The 20,553-nt window shown below is 40.0% G+C and overlaps 1 protein-coding gene, 1 non-coding gene and 1 pseudogene across 3 annotated transcripts in view; all 3 read left to right on the top strand.

The window, feature by feature from the left end:
• The window catches only part of SKAP1 (src kinase associated phosphoprotein 1), a 310,267-nt gene that overhangs the window by 230,997 nt on the left and 58,717 nt on the right, over positions 1-20,553 (top strand). The window lies entirely within an intron of this gene.
• LOC112129637 (U6 snRNA-associated Sm-like protein LSm3) lies at positions 1,182-1,973 on the top strand (annotated as a pseudogene).
• On the top strand, positions 15,924-16,030 carry LOC112129861 (U6 spliceosomal RNA). The gene has a single exon (XR_002912198.1). It is a non-coding gene; the product is annotated as a U6 spliceosomal RNA (small nuclear RNA).

Consider the following 20,553-nt stretch of genomic DNA (forward strand, 5'->3'; position numbering starts at 1 on the left):
CATGGAACAGAACTGAATTCTACATGCCGACCAACCCACTTAGGGATAAAGCCTTGTCTCCTTAGCACCAGGTCACCTTCCTCTCCTTAGCACCATGTTCCTCTATCCAACTGAGCTAAATAGCCATACAATTCAATCAGCTGGACAAATGAGAAACACAAAGAAAGGAAACAAGTCTATTGCATGATTTAAGGAGATCAGATTGGAAAAGATACAGTGCTTTACTTTTAAAATCATCCTAGTCAGTGAAGCAATCCAAACATAGCCATAGACTTAAACAGATTATTTGTATTTTATACCACATGCATCTAGAACAGCATTATCTGTAACCCTCAAGCACTTGGAGCCCTAGAGTTAGGGAAAAGTATACTTTTTCATTGATCAGAATCTTTTTAAGCACATCTAAGCAAATTTGGATGTGAAGTTAGTACTAACATTTCTCCTACTTATTGTGAGCACTAACAGCTAGCGCACACTCCAGTGGTCTTATATGTTGTTCTGCTCCTGACAGTGTTATAGAAGTTAACTTCAGGAACTTGGACAAGAAGGCCTGCATTCCAGTCCTTCATTAGGCAAGAGGTGGACTTTTGAATCACATAATTCCAAGAGGAAACATAACCTATCAAAAGATAAACCAACACTTCATTTGTTTGAGGCCTCTGTTATGATTCTTGGACCACAGATAACTACTTTGAACAAATTCTCACTCTTTATTAGTGGAAAACACTTTCCTCTAATTGCCACGAATTACCCAACACCTGGAATTAAGCAGTCTTCTCTTACCATACTCATTTTCTTTCTTTCCAGTGGGATATTCTAGGTTCATAAGATGCTGCCAATACTTATTTAGCTATGTGCAGTATTACTGGTGTAGCTGAGACTGCTAGCTAGCCCCCAATTCTGGGTTCGTGGCTGCCCAGAACAACTCCCTGCCTCCATAGCAACTAGATTTGACCACGTGATTTAACTTCTGGCTAGTGGAATGTGTAAGTAATGTGTCAACTTTTTAGGGCCACACACAAGTGTCCTTAAGCAGGTAGAGGGAGGGTGATGCTGTCTGTGTTGCCCCTTTCCTCCTTCCTGCTGGCTGGAACTGGAGCCAGTTTAGACCATGACAAACAAATGACACACTTTATAAAGACAGAAAGAGCCTGAAGAGGAAAGGACGAAGGGTTTGAAACATGGTGGATGACATAGACCAGCAACAAACTACCAACACCATAGAGGAGCCCCTTGATTTCATCAGGCTCAGCCTGGATGAATGAATTTATGGATAAATGAGAGATTACCAGGAGCTTCTAGGCAGATTACATGCTCATGATCTATATTTAAATATGTTATTGGGAGATGTGGAAGAAACTGTGACTACTACAGAAATTGAGGAAGAAGACATCATATATAAGAGATATATAAATCAGCGAAACAGAATATTCGAATGCTCTTTTTCCCAGAAGATGTTTTGTCTTGGTTGTTCCTCCGTTGAAAGTTGGCTGAAACAATTTATCCCATATGGAAAATAGGAGACTTTGTACAGGTACCTCTTTAAATGTTCAGGACATTCAAAAGAGAAACCAGCAAACATTTTGATATTAAGAAATTCTCCCACACCTGAAATGAGTTGATTTGCAGACAACTCATAACTTCTATTAAAAAAAGAATTTTTTATAGAGGTGGGGTCTCACTGTGTTGCCCAGCCTGGTCTCAAACTCCTGGGCTTAAGCCATCCTCCCACCTCGGCCCTCCAAAGTGCTGGGATTACAAGCATGAGCCACTGCACCCAGTCCAGATAATTCATAACTTCTTAAGCTAAATGGCATTTTTATTTTTCTCCAACCCTTCTAATAAATGTGATCACCAAGATGCAAAACTCTTTTTCAGGAAAAAAAAAGAGGAGCATGAAATGCCCTCCCATTCCTGGGTTGCCTCCCTCCAGTCTTTTTATACATGAGGGACAAATTACCTTCTATTTTGTTAAGGCCTCTATTATTTGGGGTTTTCCATCACACTGGCTAAACTAATCCTAATGATACATCTGGTAAGGACTTCCTTTGGGGGGTAGCCGAGGACAAACTGAGTAGGGTAGCACTCGGGAGGAGACTATGAGGAATAGAATGGGAAAGATACCACAGTGATGAAATGACTACAAGTGGCCTCCTCAGCCATGGAAATGATTAAAGCCAGAGTTATATTAGCACAGATAATAATTTCTTTAGTATTTCTTAAATGGTGTTATGCAGAAGTCCTAACTTTTATTGGTTAATTAATGTAGTTTCTTCTAGTCTTGGTAATAATGATCCTGGGTAGTTTGTTAAAATTGCCATGTGTACAAGTTGTCTTGGCTCTTTTCCAGGTCATCTTTGGTTACTTTGGTGCTTATAGCACTTGTCTTGCCCCTCATGCTTGTTCTGATACTACTGTCCACGCCCTCCACCTGGGGGCCTCCCTGGGCCCACCTCACCAAGGCCCTCCAGCAAGCCATCAGGATGATAAGGACCTAACATACAAATTTACTCTGAGGCTGTGGTTTTCAGCCCTAGGTGAGCATCAGAACTACTCATAGAACTTTGTAAAAATAAACATGCCTCAGCCCCACTCCAGATAATCCTGAATCAGTAAATCTGGGGTGCAGTTCAGGTATCTACTTTTTTTTTTAAAGTAGACAGGTGATTCTGATGTGCAGCCAGAGTTAAGAACCACTGCTCCAAGGTGTTGATGACAGATAATGGCTCAGGATAATATTGTCAACTACACACACGTGACCTCATGGATAAGCGTCACTACCTGACATCTATCAGTTATCTACCTCTACTCAGTGGTCTACCGCATAGGTACAGACAGCTGTGCCTTATCCCTAGGAGAGCTGGAGCTCTGTGCCTCCTCCTCCGAGTGATTTCTGATGTACTAGCTTGTTACCACACTGTGGATGAGAATATCTCGATTAATGTGCTACCTCTCCCAGAGGCATTTGTAGTTCAATGGGGAATAATGCTTTAATCTAAGGGAATAAGCCCCAAATGATGGAATTTCAGGAATTACAGAAGTCCGCTGAGAAGATATTTTGGAAGAGGGGCCCTTTTCCAGTTCAATTAAACACACACCATTTAAGCAGCACCAATTCTACTTATAAAACAACAACAGCAAAACAACTGGGCCTGATTGAGAAGATGTTTTAGACTTCTGCGGGGAAAAGTATTTCTTCATCTTCTTTCACCTGCTGTTTGAAATCACCTTCAGCCCTCACACTTTCTCTTGCCTCTAGAGAAGCAGTGCTGTTTGCCCCTAATTCAGCCATAGTTAAATGGCAAGAGAGCTCATGTTAAAAGAGCACATTACACTCTTCTGAATATCCTTTCATACATGGAATCCAATCTTAGAACACAGAGCAAAGAGTCATTTAGTGATCAATCCCCTATTACAGCACAGGCACAGCCAGTCTAATCAATATTTTCATGTATCTGCCCAGCTTTTACAAACCTGGGGTAATTAAGATTCTACAATGTCTTAGGTAATCCTTAATATTTCACTGGCTTTTCTTCTCAATTGTTTTGTTTCTTATTACTTTTATCCTTTCCTTCCAGACTCTGTAAATACAAACCTAATAGGACTATTATAAAAACCAAGTTAAATAGGAGGTTTGACAGTGCTCTAAAATATTTTAAAGGCCTACATAAATGTATAATAATGTTTCTATAATAAGAACTGTATTCTTTGTGTAGCAGTACTTAAGTTTTTGATGGAAAGACGAGGAGGAAAGACTGAGATGTAGACAGACTAATGCTAAGGATTGCCATGAGAATTCCTTCTGTTCCTGCCTTGTCCACTTACTAACTAGGAGGCTTGAGCAAGTCACTTTAATTTCTCCATCAAGAGAAAAATGGTCATTTTTCTTATTATAGAAAATTACTCATAGAGGTAGTGGTGAGGATTAATGAATCAAGGTATATTAGGAGACTTAAGCATCCATAGATTTTGTAAATTCTGCAGAAAGAATCTGGAAGGGAGATTTAGATACAGGCCCAAGTCCTAGCTAGACATGGAACCCTGGCATCCAGACACTTGCCCCTCAGTTCTAATTATTAGCACACTCCCTCTGCTAAATAGGATAAAAGGAAGAGCTTTTGTTCTTGTCCATTACAAAAACACATTGAATTGTCTATGGAGATTTTGTAACTATCAAAGATTTATTGCCCTAGAAATAAGGATTTGTAATAAGAGTGTTATCACACCTTTGTTGATGTGAACTGTTCACCAGGAATAGTCAAAGAGATAAATGAAATATAAACAGGACAGTGGGCTAAGTGCAGCCTCCCCTAATTGTTTATTTTCTTTCCAAACTGGCAAGAAGTTGTTGGAGTTTCATACTTCATTTTATATACAAATTGAGGTCCTGGGGGAGAGTATACTTCATGTGAACAGCTCTCCCAGTTACAGGAGAAAACTGAGTAACAATAAAACCCTCAGGGACATCATTTAATATTTCCAGCATTTCACATGAGCTACTGACACTTGGGTCTTCAAGGGGAAAGCTGATTTATACCTTCAGTCGTTAGACAATGTAAAGGTGAGGTCAGGCATAGGCATCCTTCATCCCTTTCCCTGGTGCTCACAGGTCCCTTGGGCAAGGTGGAATCAAAGCATTTCAAATGGTGGAGGTCACAGGAGTGACATCGTAAGAGGTAAGAGAGCACAGCCTCCTTCCTCTACCAGTGGGTCTGATGCCCATATATCTTCATATTGCCGTTGTTTCCACTTGAAAAATTACATGCAGTTGGTTTTACTTTTCCTTCCCTTCCTATTCTGAAAACACGATTTCCACTCCCAATCTAAAGTATAATTTATGTCAAGACTAATGATTATGTGTTTCTGATTATTTTTTAAAAAGGTGAAACCTTTAACATAAATGCAAGACAACAGGTGTCCTGTTTTATAGCCTTGTACCTTTCCAACCCTATAAATTAAAATCATGTCTGTGCTGTCTCTGTCTTTGCACTGATCTGAAGTCATTCTAGGACATTCTAGGAATTCTGTGCTCTCTGGCACAAAACCTCCCACATGGAAGGTTCCGGATAAATTTTTCTTGATTTGATTTGATCTACAGGTACTTGATCAAATTCTGGTCATTCCCAGTAATACAATAATACTTTGTAAATTGCAACCCAAGTTTATACCCTGGGCTTCTGACCCCAGATTTCATAATGGGATTCCATACCTTTTATTCCTTATGAAATAAAACTGCTCTCCAGTGGAAAGAGACCTCCTGTTTTTGTGGGTCCCCTTGCAATGTAGGAAGAGCTTAGGCAAATTAGACATGTGGTATAAAGTACAATATTAGAATGGTAAATGAGTCTTAAAATTACATAAAGACTATGGATTATTAAAGCATTCTTAAGACAATACCTAATTCAAATATAACTTTATGTAAATGTTTTTTCTTTTTTTTTTTTTTTTTTGAGACAGAGTCTTCCTCTGTTGCCCAGGCTGGAGTGTAGTGGTGCAGTCTCAGCTCACTGCAACATCTGCCTCCCAGGCTCAAGCAATTCTTGTGCCTCAGCCTCCTGAGTAGCTGGGATTACAAGCATGCATCACCACACCCAGCTAATTTTTGTATTTTTAGTAGAGATGGTTTCTGCATGTTGGCCAGAACTCCTGGTCTTGAACTCCTGGCCTCAAGTGATCTGCCTGCCTCGGCCTCCAAAGTGCTGGGATTACAGGCGTGAGTCACCATGCCCAACCTGTGCAATTTTTAATAGCATTGTTTCTCTTTATTCTACACTGGTTTCTTCTTTCTTTTCTGGATTCCTTTGCCACATACCTTCATACCAAGCTTAGGAATTTTGTGTAATCAGCCACTCAGAATGGATATCACTATGTAAATATGGAGACATGGCTATACTGTGAAATAGTTGAAAAACTATTTTTAAAATTTTCTATTTTTATTTTTATCAAAATAATGTATGCATATAGTTCTTAAAAATCAAATAAAGCCAGGAACAATGGTGTGTACCTGTAGTCCCTTGGGAGGCTAAAGTGGGAAGATCACTTGAGCCCAGGAGTTTGAATCCATCCTCGGCCACATAGCAAGACCCCATTTCCAAAAAAATTTTTTTAAATCAAATAATACTACAAGCAGTCACCCTGGAGTTCTGCTTTCCAGAGGCAACCCCTTTCCATTTTTTAAAAATTAACTTTTTCATCCATTCTGATGTGTCTCTTCCACACTTCTAAATAATATGATTATACAGCTATTTTTTTAGTTTATCAATTTCAGACATTATCTATTGATTTTATATTATGATAGGGGAGGAGTCAGCATTCCTATTCCATCCCAGCCATCAATTCTCCATTCTTCATGTTTCCAGTGTGGTTATATCATAATTTTTAGTTAATCAATATTTAGTGTTTACATTAACTACGTAAATATTATTTACATCAACCCTTATAAAATTGTATAATTAAATTTTATTTCTTTATTTTTTATACCAAGGGATATAAAAAAAATACCTCTTTATTTTTTACCCAAGAGGACTAGGTTCATAGAGCTTCCAGATAACTGACCACGTGGAGGTTCCTGGAGGGTAGCATAGCCAGGGAGGACATGGAAGCTCCACACCCCTTCCCCCATACCTCACCCTATGCATCTCTTTACCTATATCCTTTGTAATATCCTTTATAATAAACCAGGAAATGTAAAAAAAAATTCTTGTTTTTCCTAGAGTTGGCAAATGCCTTGACTTTCTTCATTTGCATAGTTTTCTAAGTCACCATCCCTAATTCTTTCCAAACTTTGCAGAATTGTAATTTTCCACATGATCAAACACACCAGATGGTCCATCAGTTCCATTTGTGCTTCTAGTCTCTCCTGGAGATCTCCATCTTCCTCCCCACTCTGGGCTGGCTGCTCTCAGGCCTCCAGGCACAGCTGTCATCCTGGGACTTCCCTTTTATCCCTTTCCTTCATCAGAGCACCACGTTCTGGACCCAATGTCACCTTCTTTCTTGGTGGACTCCCTCATTTTGATGGAGCACATATTGTGGTGGCATCCTGAGAAAGGATGCCTGGGAGGTCAATTTCTTGAGACTTTGAATGTCTGAAAACCTATGTATTCTACTTTTACACTTAACTGTTAGTTTGGGTGTGAGAATGCTAATGGAAATCATTTTCCCTTAGAACTTGGAAAGCTTTGCTTCATTGGCTTCCAGCTTTCACTGTTGCTGTGGAGAATTTCAGTGCCATTCTGATTCTTAATTCTTTGTATGACTTGTTTCTCCCCCCGGTTCAGAAGGTTTTAGGATCTTCTTTTTATGAATTCTGTTCTGAAACATCACTGTGATTACCAATATGTGAGTCCCGTTTCATTCATGTGCTGGGTGTATGGAGGACCATTTCAATCAAAAGATTCCTAGCATTTTGAGAAATGTTATTATTTCTTTGGTAATGTCCTTCCCTCTGTTTCTGTGTTCTAAGACTTTTTATCTTTTCTGGTTTCCTTTTCTAGATCTTTTTGTTCTATTTAAGATTTCCTTGGCCAGGTGCAGTAGCTCACGCCTATAATCCCAGCACTTTGGGAGGCCGAGGCATGTGGATTGCTTGAGCCCAGGAGCTCTAGACCAGCCTGGGCAACATAGCTAAACCCTGTCTCTACCAAAAAATCCAGAAATTAGCTAAGCGTGGTGGCACATGCCTGTAGTTTCAGCTACTCGGGAGGCTGAGGTAGGAGAATTGCTTAAGCCTGGGAGGTGGAGACTGCAGTGAACCAAGATCAAGCCACAGCACTCCAGCCTGGGCAACAGAGTGAGACCCCATCTGAAAAAAAGAAAGAGAGAGAGGGAGAAAGAAAGAAAGAGAGAGAGAGAGAAAGCAAGAAAGGAAAGAAAGAAAGAAAGAGAAAGAAAGAGAAAGAAAGAAAGGAAGAAAGAAAGGAAGGAAGGAAGAAAGAAAGAAAGAAAGAAAGAAAGAAAGAAAGAAAGAAAGAAAGAAAGAAAGAAAGAAAGAAAGAAAGAAAGAAAGAAAGAAAGAAAGAAAGAAAGAAAGAAAAAGAAAGAAAGAAAGAAAGAAAGAAAGAAAGAAAGAAAGAGGAAGGAGGGAGGGAGGAAGGAAGGAAGGAAGGATTTCCTTGACAAGTATTTCTACCATCTTAAATCATGCAACATTTTAGTAGTTGGTCTTATGGAATTCTTAGCTTTGGTAATGTGGGATGTGCTGCGCAGATTCTGCATCAGAGCTATTCTTGTTCCTCCTCATGTGCTCTACACAGTTTGACCCATAGAAGTCCAGCAGTCGCACTCAATGTCTGGGGCTAAACATCCCTGTGAACCTCATACAGCCCAGGTACCTGTCTCTTCTCTGGTAATGCCAAAGATCAGATCCCATTTTAAGGCTGAATATCCTGGACAACTCCCAGGCATAATGGCTCCATTTAGTAGTATATTACTGTAGCCATTCTTAGCAGAATGGGGTTCCTAAAAATCATGAAATTTGGGCTGAGAAATATAGAATTAAAGCATTCTTCATCTTGACTTTATAGTTAGGACCATAACTTACATTAGATCAAATGTGTAGCATGGTGTAGCCAAAACAAAAGGAAAAAAAAAAAAAACTGGATTTGGAGCTTAAAAATACCTGAGTTTTGGCCGGGCACGGTGGCTCACGCCTGTAATCCCAGCACTTTGAGAGGCAGAGGCGGGGGAATCACCTAAGGTCAGGAGTTCGAGACCAGCCTGGCCAGCATGGTGAAACTCCGTCTCTACTAAAAATACAAAAAAAAAAAAATTAGCCGGGTGTGGTGGCACACGCCTATAACACAGCTACTCAGGAGGCTGAGGCAGGAGAATCGTTTGAGCCCGGGAGGTGCTCAGATCACGCCATTGCACTCCAGCCAAGATCACGCCATTGCACTCCAGCCTGGGCAACAAGAGTGAAACTCTGTCTCAAAAAAAAAAAAAGAAAAAAATCTGAGTTTATATCTTGGTTCTTCTTCTTCCCAACTGTGAGCCTGTTTCAGCTTCAGAAGACTAGACTGGTGAGATCTTTCTGTCTGACTGAAGGAGATCAGAATTAAGGAGGTGTCATACATGAAAGCATTTTATAAACACTAAATAAAGTGTTATCCAAATGTAAAGTATTACTATTATCATGTTACTGTTGTAATTATTTGGTCAGGAAAGCCTGAATTTCATGCTGCCTCTCCTATGTGCTTTGTAACACACAGGCAATTCCACAATTAGAAGTGGCTTTTCAAAAAGACACTTTAGTTCTTTTTTTCCTTGAAAATAAATGAATCTGGAACCAATCTACCTTAGCCATCCAATATGTGCAGCCTCTTTTGTTCAGGAACAACCTTAAGGTAATAAACTTCTCTGCCCCTGTGACAGAGAAAAATGTTAGAAGGAAATGGGTTTCCATCTCAGGCTTCCAATGTGCTATACCAAACAATAACAAGGGAAAAATTATTCAGTTAAACACACCTGACGTGCACTGGCATCCAATATGCCACCCTCCTCACCAGGCATTATTACTTATATACCTGCCTGTGAGAAAGGCTGCTCGGAAGAGCTACTCTGCTTTTGTCAGACATACATTTTAGAGACTTTTAAATAAACTTATATAGCAATACCGAGCTGCATGTCTTCTAAACTTTGCTATTTCATCCGTCTATACCAAGTGCCGTGAAGCAGAATGGATGTGCCTTCAGCTTTCTACAGTCCTGGAAAATGAGCCAGTCCACTTAACAATAAATGGTGGTTGGTTCAAACACACATGACTGGCCTAGTGAAGAAGAAAAGAAAGTTGAGCTTAATGAAGTCCAGTGTCTGTGTCCCTGTGCACGGACAGGAAAGGACAAGTGTTTTATAACTGTTTATTGGAGTTAATGGTAATAAATTCCTCACTTGTGATGCATTAACTTTAATGTTTTCATTACTTGGTGATTTAGGTTTTCCCTTTTCACATTGTAAATCATGTTGTCCCAGTAGCAGAGCAGGTCGAGTGCCTGCCATAACGTTCATAATGTTCAGTGGGGAAAGAAATGTTCTCTTTCTCTCTCCCGCACGGTCTGACAAAAGATCCTTTGCCTCATCCCGATTTGCTACTTGCTAAATAAGCAGTAAAGACAGACAGACAAACAGATGCATCCAACCACAGTGTAGCAGAATGTGGCAGGGCCTGGTTTAGATCCAAGGGAAATATAGGTCTCTATAGTAACTTTCCAAATGTATTTGGTACTGAAGTTTTTTTCTTTTTCTTTTTTTCCCCGTTTGCTGAGTGTAAGCCCTTAGTTAATGAGCTGTGCAAATAGATATTGAGATTTAGTGTTTTTATTTTGCAATTACAGACTTGGTGATTTGGTTGGAAAATTTTGGGTTTAGAAACATCACCCTCATTTTCCCCTCCTAACTCTTTTTCCTTGCAAAGTTTGACTTCAAACTTGCTTGAGTTTTGTCAGATGAAACGGAAGAATCCAGAAATATTTAAATCTAGAATTTGTAACTTCTTTTTTAAGGGAGGGTGATTCTTGCCTTAAAGGTAACTTACCACAGCCAACATCATTTTTCTGTCTCTGAGCCCGTACTGCTGCACAGAGACATACATGGAGCTGTCTGAGGGTGAGGTTTGGCTTGGGAGTGGCCCTTTGACCAGGAGATAATACATACCAGGTCAAAGCCATATTGCTAAGATCACGGCTTTCCCATCAAGTTCTTCCTGATGGGGTGTGAGAGTTCTCGTTAGATCACCCACCCTGAAATACCCCCAGAGAATCACGATAATTAGTTCCTGAGTCTTCTTTTGTATTTTCTGCTGTGTTTGCTTTTAAAGTTTTCTCAATGCAGTACTCTGATGATATCTGAATGTCTTTTACTAGAGAGACATAGAGAAGGCAAAATTATTATCATTTGATTCCTCCTTAAATCTTTTGCTTTGGATAGTAACTAAAATAGAGATGTCAGGAGTCTGTCACACTAATCTCATCACACTTCACCATTAACAGTATTAAATGCTCAGACACACATAAGATGTTTGTTCACAGGATGCAAACCAAAGTACATGTAAAAGCCCAAAAGGAAAATGCCATTTCTCCAGGGGAGAAATAAAAGAACAAGACTGAGGAAACACTATCAGTGACCAAATTCTCAGCCACTCAAAGTCTATAGCTCAGAAGTTGCTATCAATAGCTATTTCCTAAAGAGTAATCAGTTATTCATTTGGCACAGTCTTTTGCCTGTTTATTGCTTCTTCTGAACCCTGTTCTGGAGATAGATAAGATCCAAGGCAAACAGAATTGGTGTGCCAATCAGGCTGTAACATGGGACTCAGAAATTTATTTCTTGGCCAGGCATGGTAATTCACACCTATAATCCCAGCACTTTGGGAGGCTGAGATGGAAAGATTGCTTGAGACCAGAAGTTTGAGACCAGGACTTCAAGACCAGCCTGGGCAACATAGTGAGACCCTGTCTCTACCAAAAATAAGAAATAAATTAGCCAAGTGTGGCGGTGCACACCAAGTAGTCCAAGCTACTTGGGAGGCTGAGGGCAGGAGGGTTGCTTGAACCCAGGAGATGGAGGCTGCAGTGAGCTGTGATTGCACCACTGCACTTCAGCCTGGGTGTCAGAGAAAGACCCTGTCTCAAAAAAGAAAGAGAGAGGAAAGAAGGAAAGAGGGAGGAAAAGAAGCAAGGAAGAGAGAGAGAGGGAGAGAGGGAGGAGAGAAGGAAGGAAGGAAGGAACGAAGAAAGGAAGGAAGGAAGGAAGGAAGGAAGGAAGGAAAAAAGAGAGAGAGAGAAATTTATTTCTCTCCAGTTCAGGTTCATGGCATTTTATTCTAATTTTTTCTCCAAAATCCTTTTTGGTCCTCTTTCTTTCATTCTCAGCGCTGTCATACAAGCTAATTTCTGCACTCCCACTTCCTCCTTGTCGTCTTGGCAAAATCCTCCTTTCCTTGCCTCTTCTTACTTTCTTGTTTTATATGATACCAATTCTAAGATTAAAGTAGAACAAAAATTACTGTTTGTGACTTAAGTGAAAATGGTTTGACTAACAAATATTCACTTTTATATTGCATTCCTAGATCACAAGTCCTATTAGGCTAGAAGTGGTTTCAGTTCAGTTTAACAAACATTATTGGGTACCTACTGTGTGTACGAGGCCCCTGGGGATAAAAAGAGAAACAAGTATACAAATAATGAATTGCACTGCTCTCTATGAAAGGGACCAGATTTCCCACTGGCAGCTTTTCTTTAGGCTTCCAGAAATTAAATAATTAGTATCACACTCCTTACAGTGTATTGTGTATATTTAAGGGAAAGATCCTTCTTAATTCCACATCAGTTCAACAACTAATTAAAGAATGGCCCAGGGCCGGGCACGGTGGCTCATGCCTGTAATCTCAGCACTTTGGGAGCCTGAGGTGGCTGGATCACCTGAGGTCAGGAGTTCAAGAACAGCCTGATCAACATGGTGAAACCCCGTCTCTACTAAAAATACAAAAATTAGCTGGGCATGGTGGTGGGCGCCTGTAATCCCAGCTTACTCGGGAGGCTGAGGAAGGAGAATCGCTTGAACCTGGGAGGCGGAGGTTGCAGTGAGCCGGGATTGCGCCATTGTACCCCAGCCTGGGCAACAAGAGTGAAACTCCAACTCAAAAAAAAAAAGAAAGAAAGAAAGAATGGCCCAATCTTGTGATGGAGCTCAGCTATTCACATGTTCCAGTTCCTCCTCAATTTAATTCTTTTTTTTTTTTTTTGAAACAGAGTCTCCCTCTGTCGCCCAGGCGGGAGTGCAGTGGCATGATCTCAGCTCACCGCAAGCAATTCTCCTGCCTCAGCCTGCCGAGTAGCTGGGATTACAGGTGTGCACAACCACACCCAGCTAATTATTTTTGTATTTTTTTTTTTTAGTAGAGACAGAGTTTCACCATATTGGCCAGGCTGGTCTCAAACTCCTGACCTTGTGATCTGCCTACCTCGGCCTCCCAAAGTGCTGAGATTACAGGCGTGAGCCACCGCGCCAGCCTTCCTCCTCAATCTAATTCTTACTCTTCTTACCTAGACAATTGCTATGAAAGCCCTGGCCCATCCCCCTACGTGCATGGCTTATATGCACTAAAGAAGAATCTAATATGCAACTTCTTTGTTTCCCCATTTTAATCCAGGTACTACAACGTTCTGTTCACTTAATTTCTTCCATGGTGTCATCTCTTTTCCTATGACTGCAAGATCTATTCTTACCCTCCTCCCTATTGCCTTGTACCCAGGTCTACAACTACAGTTCTTTTCCCAGGAATAGCCCTTTTTCTATTTGCTTTTTCAAGGATTCTAGCAGCTTTACATTGTTACTAAGGTCTTACGGAAAGCCAAGCAAAGTGGCAAGAATGGAGCACGTTGAGGAAAACATTTAGGGTCCCTGGGAGCCAAGACTGTGCTATAAAAATGTTCTAGAAAATGCTATAGAAACACAGAAGAGGGAGTATATAATTTTACATGGTGGAATCAAAGATTCAAAGATGATGTGACATTTGAATTGAAGGAGCACTCCCAACTCAGCAGCTGGGTGTAGAGAGAGGAAGTTCCAAACAGGAAAAACAGAATACACAGAGACCTGGCAGTGTAAAGTGCATGGCATGTTCCATAGGACAGAGTCTGTTCCTTATTGTTGCTGGAGTACTGGGAGGTGACAAAGTTGGGAGAAAATGAAACTGGAAGGTAGGAAGACACCAAGTACTTAAAAGTTTTTGTATGCTGGAGAGTTTGAGTTTCATCCTGTAGGTAATAAAAAACCATTACAGGATTTAAGCAGAATGTGACATGATCTGTGTTTCAGAAAGATGACTTCTGGCCACAGTTTGGTGAACCAGTTAAAAAGGGATTCTAAACCCAGGCAAGGCTCTTTTCTTTTTATTTCCTTTTCTCTGTGTTCTTATCACAGTCCAGTGGCATAGTAAATAAACAGATCTGAAAATGACATTTCGTCATTCATTTTCAAAGATAGGCTCTCAAGTGATGCATGTATAATGGTGATCTGACTCAGGGGGAATACATCGATCTTGCAAGGTTTGTAAAAAGACAATTTGGCATTTTAAAATCCTCTCCTCCTTTTTAGAATCATAAGACCATTGAAGGATTGCTGCCTTAATTTGTATCAGGATTCCCACTTTGCTCTGTTGCCACTTACTGTGGCTTAGCTGCTAAAGAGACTTCAGATCTTTTGTGGTTCTATATTAAGGATGGATTCTTAGGATAAAAATGAAGCTGAGGATGTTGGGTTACAGATATGTGTTATTGATAAAATCAAAAGACACATATGCTTAACCCACCACCACAGAACACTCATGGTTTTGAAGGAACACAATTTTTTTTTCAAGTAAATAAAGCACTGTGGGAATTCATGATGCCACAATTATGATAGTACCTCAGATTCATTTCATCACTATAGGCTGTAGCATACATAGGATAAGCTATAAGTTATTTTTGATTGACTTTTCCCTGTAAGAAAGCGTATCAGAATGCAGTGAATGGTATTGTTATAGAAAAACTTAAAACCCATTCTTATTCTAAAAGTAAATTATTCAAAATCTCTGTCCTTTAACTGATCAAAGTATACCAATGTTTCATGATTGAGAAGCAATGGATTACTATAGTTAGTCATTCTTTAAGATGAACTCCTGTCACCTACCAGAAAGTATTGATTATTACCATTTATTTAGATACTACTTTAGTGCATTGAAGTTACCATGCTTGGAGTTAGAAGGGCTTTTTCCTAACACTTTCATTTCTTATAAGTAAAATCCCACTGAAAGTGAAGATGTGGAAGAGAGCATCTTGCAAGACCATAGGTCTCCTAGACAATTAGCGTGTGTTGCCCCTTTGTAGGAAAGAGAGGGTTCTTCATTCTCCATGAATACTCATGGTTTCTGTAAGTTACCTTGCGGCTTGGCATTACTGAGGGAATACTTTATGAAAAGAAACCAATTTGGATATTTGGCTTTAAAATCCTTTTGTTTTGTTTTGTTTTTGGTTTTTTGTTTGTTTGTTTTTTGTTTTGTTTTGAGTCTTGTTCTGTCACCTAGGCTGGTGCACTCTCAGCTCACTGCAACCTCTGCCTCCCAGGCTCAAGCAGTCCTCCTGCCTCAAGCTTCTAAGTACCTGGGACTACAGGCACATACCACCATGCCTGACTAATTTTTGTATTTTTAGTAGAGACGGAGTTTCGCTATGTTGGCCAGGCTGGTCTCAAACTCCTGGCCTCAAGTGATCTGCCTGCCTCAGCCTCCCAAAGTGCTGAGAAAAATCTTCTTCCTTTTCAAACCCAAACCTCTTCCTTCAAGAGTAAGCAAATCATGTCCAAGATTTCTGCATGAGCCCTACACTGGAACAGGGTTTCTTTTTTCTAGATGATCACCCTTGCATCAGAAGAGGTCTTATGAATCTTGGTGAGCAATCAGCATTTTTTTTTTTTTTTTGAGTCAGAGTCTCACTCTGTCACCCAGACTGGAGTGCAGTGGTGTGATCTCAGCTCACTGTAACATCCACCTCCTGGGTTCAAGCAATTCTCCTACCTCAGCCTCCCAAGTAGCTGGGATTACAGGTGAGCACCACCATGCCCAGCTAATTTTTTGTATTTTTAGTAAAGACAGGGTTTCACCATGCTGGCCAGGGTGGTCTTAAACTCCTGACCTCATGATCTGCCCACCTCGGCCTCCCAAAGTGCTGGGATTACAGGCGTGGGCCACCACGCCCAGCCCCAAGCAGCATTTTTTGAGAGCTTCTGGCTGTGCCATCTTATAGGTACTTAACTCATGTGTCCTTTTATTGAATTCTGAGACTTTCTTGTATTTTGCTCTATATCTCTGTTGACCTCTTGGATTTCACATAGATCTGCCCTAGGAGGCAATTCCAAAGATTAATCAGTTAGTATATTTAAAAGTAAGAGTGCTCACTTTGGCAGCATATATACTAAAATTGAAATGATACAGAGAAGATTAGCATGGCCCCTGTGCAAAGATGACATGCAAATTTGTGAAGCATTCCATGTTTTTGAACTAACGCAGAAACAGAAAACATAATATGGCATTTTCTCACTTATAAGTGGGAGCTACACATTGGGTACACATGGACAATAAATATGGCAACAGTAGACACTGGGTAAATACATGAGGAGGTAGGGAGGGAAGCAAGGGTTGAAAAACTATTATTGGGTACTGTGCTCACTACCTGGGTGACAGATTCATTCATACTCCAAACCTCAGCATCACACAATATACCTTTGTAACAAACCTACATATGTACCCCCTGATTCTAAAATAAAAGCTGAAAAACATAAAAATAAAATAAAACCTACTCATTTTACTCATAAAAAAGTAAATAAGAAATATAGATACTAAAATAATTTTTTGACACCAGGAGTTAGAATAATCACACATCATGTCTGTTTCTTCTTCCAAAAAACAGGGTCTCTTTTTGTGGTGGAGTGAGATAGGAAGACCCAATCTTTCCTCATCCGCTTCTGTGCATGTCTGAAGCTCAGAGTATTGGAAAGAGCATGGGCTATTCCAACTGAGCAACCTTCAGCAAATTATGTCATTTCATTACACCTCAGTTTCCTAGTCTGTAAAGTGGGGATGATAATAAAACATGCCTCATAGGGATGTTGTGGGACTTAGATGTAAAAATGCTTGATACAATGCTGATGAATTTAAAACTGGTTAGGGTTTTGGGGGGCCATTTTTGTTAAAACATATTCATTTTAATTATTTTGTTTATTATCTGCTTTTTTTCTTCGTACTACTGACCTAGAACCTCAGAGGTTTTTTTGTCTTCAGTATAACAGGATTTTCTCCACAGATTTCTGTAACCTGGGTTCACTATAACCTGGATTCACTGGTATTTTTAAAAGACCTTCAAAAATTAGAAGGGCAACATGAGTCTATTGAGGTCTCATGAAAGTTGTCTTCTGTGTTGGTTTGCTAACTACAAATATGTCATTTCTACCATTTTCTGGGGTCCTTTAGTCTAGCTCCAGTTGCTCATGTTTTGTTTCCTAGCTTCTTACATCACAGCTTGTTGAAGAACTTGATTAAGTACGTTGTGTTCATTCCCTTCATCTGTTGTCCAATTTATTTCTCCATGAACAGTTCCATTCAGTTAGTTTAAAGCCATCTGTTTGAGTGCTTACTATATCTTTGAAACTTTTAGATGCTAAACCTATTACTAATGTTTTGGAATTTTTCACCTTTCATTTGTTGAGCTAAATTCCTTTATAAGTGAAACACAATGCAAGAAAAATGTGTGGTATAAGTGTAAACTCAGGTGGATGTCATCCTTCTTTAACTTCTTTAACAGAAGTTAAAGAATCATATACGCCTGTTCAAGGGACTAATCAAGGAATAGTCATTGAAACCAACTTCCTTGTTAGTATCAGAAGATGAACACTTCCTACCAGACACTACAAACTATCATTTATTGACTGGTTCCTGAAAATTGAGAAGAAGGCAAAAAAGTAATCCAGAAAAGTAAGAAGCTAAGGAAAAGCAGTAATGAACTTATTAAAGAAGGCCACAGAAATCAAATGCACAAAAGAGAGGTTCATTAACAGATTTGAAATCCACAATCACCAGACAAGAGAAAACTACCCCCTCCCCAACCTATCTGCAATACCCTCCTCTCCTTGGTACATTTGAGGCATTTTAAAGGGTGTGTTTGTGTACATGTCTGCAGATGCACACACACCAGCCATCTGTGACTGCATTGGAATTGCAGGTGGAATTTGACCATTCCCAGCCTTCAAATGTTAAATTTTCTCCAATCCCATACACCCAGTCCCCAGGTTTCTTACATGAGTACTTTAATGAAGGAACCTGCTAAACTTCACTCTGTCTGAAATTCACCCCTGTTAACTATTAGTCTCTAGGCTCAAGTTGGTTAGGTCCCTCTTTTAAACAGTTGAAAAGAACTTGAATTAAAAGGAAGAGGGAGGATGGGAGAGGTCCATAACTTAACAGGGGGACGATTTGAACAAAAGATGTTTTTTAAAAAACTATTTATTTTCCTTTCAGGATGATTTAGCAAGAGACCAAGCCAGCTGCCTATAATGAAAGTTAGTGGACACCTGGTTTGTTCTGCAGGGGCTGCAGCCTTTTTGCGTGGAAATTGTGTGGCCTCCTGTGCTATTAGCCTTGTGCTCTGGTGTTGCCAACTGATTTCTCCAATTCTCTTTTCTCAGTGGGCTAGAACGCAGCTGGTTAAATAGGCCATGACTCACATAAGCTCTCGTGTCTTTTTTATTGACTGCTTTATGGAAATGTATCACATTCCAAAGGGTCCCCATTGTTGTTGCTGTGCATAGCTGACTAAAGAGTCATGTTTAGCATTGAGAGATGGAATCCTATTCTGTCGTTTTTTATTGCTTTTTTTGATGTGGGTGGGATACAAGGGTTTAAAGGAATCTAGATGAAGAGAAAGATATCTGAGAATTTCTTTTATCTTCATCTGCCATGAAAGTTGGGTGGCCATCACTTCTGGGTAACATACTTCTCGGTCGATCTTTTCTTTATGGCCCCATATCCTTCAGCTAAGTGAATCTTTTCTTTACACGGGCTGTTCTGAGAGGTTTAGTTAAGTGTAGTGGTAGAGAGAGATTATGACACTAATGTAATTCTGTTTTGTGCTGATATAATGTAATACACCTTTAGACTTAGCCAATAGGGCCATTTATTCTCAATAAATCAAAATCATTTTTATTTTTTCATGACGGTGGTGATATCTTTTCTCAGGTAATGAACAAAAAGCTTCTTTTTTTAATTGCATACTTAAATATAAATTGTTTGCCTTAAAATAGCAACTTATACAATTGTTTGCAACTTCTTCCTATTTTTATAACCATCCTTTAAAGCATATTTTACACACTTTCTATTATGCATTAAGTAGTTCTCTGCAGATCTGTTCATTTACCAGTAGATGTGGATTCAGGCATACAAGATTCCTGCCTCATCAGCCCATGGCATGGCTAACACTGTGCATCCTCAGGATCACTAGTTCTTGATCAGTAGGACCCTGCGCTGACACTGAAAGAGGAGGTACCTTGCATGCCACTGTGGATTCCCACCTTGGTTGTTTGGATTTGTCAGATAGGTCATGGAGCTAATGAGATTGAGCTCAGAGTCAACTACATTGAGAACAACTCTGTTATTGGACTCACCACACAGTACCTTGTACACAGAAGACAGTTAATAGACTAGAGACTGATCTGACCTCATTTCCTAATTTTTTTTCCATAGACATTCTAAACTTAGCCTATAATCCCATCTTTTCCCACTGCCCATAAGGGAAACCAGGCAAGAGAATTACTCAATACAGATTCTGTCTAATGAATAAGAAAGCAACATAGACCGGGTGCGGTGGCTCACGCCTGTAATCCCAGCACTTTGGGAGGCCGAGGCGGCTGGATCCCCTGAGGTCAGGAGTTTGAGACCAGCCTGACCAACATGGAGAAACCCCGTCTCTACTAAAAATACAAAAAATTATTCGGGCATGGTGGTGCATGCCTGTAATCCCAGCTACTCGGGAGGCTGGAGCAGGAGAATCGCTTGAACCCAGGAGGTGGAGGTTGCAGTGAGCTGAGATCGCACCATTACACTCCAGCCTGGGTGACAAGAGTGAGACTCTGTCTCAAAAAAAAAGAAAGAAAGAAAGCAACATAACACATCTTACTGACTATACACAAAAACACAGCATATAAAAAGCTGTTTCCAGCTCTATCCCTTTTCAGAATCTTGTTAGTGAATGACCAAGAGAAAAAATTCAGCAACTCCTTCGGTACCCAATTTTAGCAAACTGAGTTTGACTCTTGGGGAGAGAAGGTGGTGATGGTGCTGTCCCTTGTCTCCTAGAATTAGTGACTTGGAGTTACATCTCTGCTGCATTATGTCTTTGTTTCCTTGGTGGTGGCATTCTTGGGTTTCAGTTGGTGGGGAGAGAAAAACCTCATGCTGATAATGTACTGAAAGTAAATGAAATTAAATAAGCGAAGCAGTGCTCATCACTACTTCCTCCCCCCTGGGTAATTCAATTCAAGCTCTCTCTCTGATGGCAACTCACAGGGGCTGTCTCTGTCACCCCGCTGGGGCCTGGAGTCTTAACATCTAAATAAAAGTTTCACTCAAGCATTTTTTATGCTCCTGCCAGCAGGATCAGTGAGCTGGTGTGGGCACATTAATGTAATATTCATACTCACAGACTCTCCCTGCACACGAGGCAATGTCTTCCCATTTTCATAATTATAGATGTTCCATAAAATGGCATTTAAATTTGCATTAAAAAAAGGAGGTTTGAATTCTAATAGAACGTTTAACATGTCTTTTATGATTCAGACTCTTGGCATCTTTAACAAGGAGCTGTGTCTCTAAGTTTAACAAGACCTTTAAAAAGAAAAAAAAAAAAAAAACCTGTGGAAAGAAGAGATGGAAACTCCCAGCTTATGGGATCATGTTTTCCTCATCTCCCTATGTCTTTCATTTAATTTTTAGGCCTCCAGGAACAATTTTTTTTTTAAGAGGCAGGGTCT

The sequence above is a fragment of the Pongo abelii genome, chromosome 19, assembly GCF_028885655.2.
Source record: "Pongo abelii isolate AG06213 chromosome 19, NHGRI_mPonAbe1-v2.0_pri, whole genome shotgun sequence".
NCBI lineage: Eukaryota > Metazoa > Chordata > Mammalia > Primates > Hominidae > Pongo > Pongo abelii.